The sequence below is a fragment of the Pteropus alecto genome, unplaced genomic scaffold (assembly GCF_000325575.1).
Source record: "Pteropus alecto unplaced genomic scaffold, ASM32557v1 scaffold607, whole genome shotgun sequence".
Lineage (NCBI taxonomy): Eukaryota > Metazoa > Chordata > Mammalia > Chiroptera > Pteropodidae > Pteropus > Pteropus alecto.
The window spans coordinates 249,003-252,065 of record NW_006440644.1 but is presented as its reverse complement, the minus strand read 5'-3'; the positions used below and the strand labels follow the sequence as shown (position 1 = coordinate 252,065).

Genomic DNA, 3,063 nt, shown 5'->3' with positions numbered 1-3,063 from the left:
AGGCTTTGTACTTGGCAGTGAGTATGGAAGGAGATACACAGGGAGTGATGAGGAGGGCAGGTTTGGTGGCTGTGGTTCCACACATATTGACTTGAATTGCCAGGCCCTGGGGCTGACCCAGGAGGTACCCCAAGGAAGGCCAGTGGCAGGCACCCACTTCTCCAAGACCCCTTGGCTCCTCTTACACTATGATCCTCAACCCATATCCTTATACAAGGCCACCACAGGCCAACACCTTGTGATACCAGCTGCGTATGTGGGCCAGTCACTCCAAGGGCCTCAGTGTTCTCCTCTGTAAACTGGTACAACAAAAGTCTCACCTTATAAGGCTGTTATAAGCTAAGGCTCCTAAGGCTGCCAAGCTCAGAGCCCACCCAGACTGGGGCTTGATAAATGTCATTTTAGTTCCCACCATTATCTTTTTTTCTCACTACCTAAAATACTTAGGTATGACTCTCCAATTTTCCCCTGGACAGGGATTCTCTAGGGATTCCCATGGCTCAGTGGGATAGAGTTTCCATCGAATGCCTCCAGCCTGTGAGAAAGGCATGGCCAGCATGAATGACCACAATATCCTTTACCATACAGACATTCCCCGCAATTTCCAGGGGCCAGGAAAGGCGTAACAGAAACAGTGCCTACCCGGGAGGTGGCTCTGTGGATTTAATAAGCAGAATCATGTAAAGCCCTTGTTCAAGCCTTGTTGGCTAATACTAAGAGCATTTTAAAAAAGAACTGAGGAGAGGATAGATGTGGCTATGCAGATGACTTTCTGGGAGGTCAAACATGTCTGGTGTATTACAGTAAGGTGGTTGTTGACTTAATTTCTTTGTCAAGTCAGTGCTTACTGAGCATCTACTAGATGCCAGGCACTGCTCCACAGTGCCTGAGGAGGCCAGGCGAGCAGAGGTCCTGCCCTCTGGAGCTGACACCTCACTGTTGTATGAGACTCTCGGACCTCAAATGTTAAGCAAGTCTCCTTCCCATCCCATGCCATGATCTTTTCAAAAGTTTTGTGTATGAGTGTATTTTAAGATAATTATGTGATTTTTCTCATTGTATTCCTAGAATAAATCCTATTTTGTGATGGTGTAGAGTTATCGAATTTAAATTTCTACCATTTAGTGTTTTTACTTTATACTCAAAAGTGAACTTTATCTACAGTTGTGTGCATCCATGTCTCTGTATGAGCATGAATGCACACATGCGTAGGTACTGACTTTACCAAGTTTTGACATCAAAGAAATTTGATGGAAATTACTTACTAAAAGTTTTATAGACTTTGACTATAAAATTTCTTGTACCAGTTAGAAAATACAATAGGAAAAAAGTATTATACTTATAACAACACTAAAAAAATAAACATCTAGATATAAACTTCCCTTCTTTTTAGTACAGTTCTTTTTAATTGATGTATAATTTACATTTCACAAAATGCACAGATCTCCACTTTCAGTTCAAGAATTTTGACAGTTGCAAACACCCAAATTAAAATCTAGACTATTTCCATCACCCCAGAAAGTTTCTTCATGCTCTTTTCCTTTTGCTACTATACAGACAGATTCAGAATCAGTCACTATTCCTATTTCTATCACCAGAAATTAGTTGTGCTTATTCCAGAAATTTTTACAAATGAAACATACTGAATAAACTCTTGTGTCTAGTTTCTTTTGTATAGCATAATATTTTTGAGATTTGACCACATAATTGTGTGTACCAATAGTTTATTTTATTGCTAAGTAGTATTCCATTGTTTGAATATGTCAAAAGTATTTAAAATATTCACCTATTGGTGCGTTGGGGATATTTCCAGTGTTTGGTTATTTGAATAAAGCTACAATGCACATTCACATACAAATCTTAGGTAAATATATAGTAGAATTGCTGGATCATAGGATATATGTATGTTTAGCTTTATAAAGAACTGCTTTCCTATTTTACATGCCCAACAACAATGTGCAGGAGTTCCAGTTGCTCCATACCCTCACCAATATCTAATACAATCAGTTATTTTAATTTTATCCATTCTTGTAGGTATACAGTGATAATTCATTGTACTTTGAATTTGCTTTTCCCTGATGACTATTAATATTGAGAGTGTTTATTGGTCATTTATATATCTTCTGTGAATTGTCTGAGTCTTTGCTCATTTTTAATTGGGTTGTCTGTCTTTTTATTAATGATTTTTAGGAATTCTTTACATATTATAAATAAGAGTCTTTCATCAGAGATCATTATTATGAATATATTTTCCTTATCTGAGGTTCAACTGTTAATTTTCTTAATATTTTGATATTGGTCTTGATGATGTCCAATTATTATTTTTTAATTTATGGTTTATATTTTTGGTGCTAATTTGGTTAATGTCTTTGTCTTCCTCAAAGTTGAAAATATTCTCATACATTTTATATAAAAGATTTATGGTTCTAGGTTCCTATTTAAATGAATGATCCATCTGGAATTATTTTCTGTGTAATATTGTTTATTATCCAGTTTGTTTCAGTACCATTTGTTTAAATTTTTCTTTCTCCTTTGAATTAACTCGGTTCTTTGATCAGAAATCAATTGAAAGAGATATCTGCACCCCATGTTCCATGCAGCATTATTCACAATAGTCAAGATATGGAAGTCTACAGCCATGCCACCCTGAACGTGCCTGATCTTGTCTGATCTCGGAAGCTAAGCAGGGTCGGCCCTGGTTAGTACTTGGATGGGAGACCACCTAGGAATACTAGATGCTATAGGCGTAAAATATAAATAAACAAACAAATAAATAAATAAAGATATGGAAACATCCTACATATCCATCAATGTGATGAATGGATAAATAAAACATGAGATTATAGATATATATACATATACATACAATAGAGTATTATTCAGCCTAAAAAAAAAAAAGAGGAAAATCCTGCCATTTCCAACATGGATGAGACTGATGGACATTACACTAAGTGAAATAAGCCACACACAGAAGGATGAATACCACGTGATCTCATTTATATGTGGTATATTAAAACTAGTAATAAGAAAATTCACAGTAAAAGAGGGTGAAATAGTGGTTAC

General features: G+C 36.3%; 1 pseudogene; it reads left to right on the top strand.

Moving 5' to 3' along the window:
- Window positions 1-2,628: 2,628 nt before the first annotated feature.
- LOC112484595 lies at window positions 2,629-2,747 on the top strand (annotated as a pseudogene).
- Window positions 2,748-3,063: the final 316 nt, after the last annotated feature.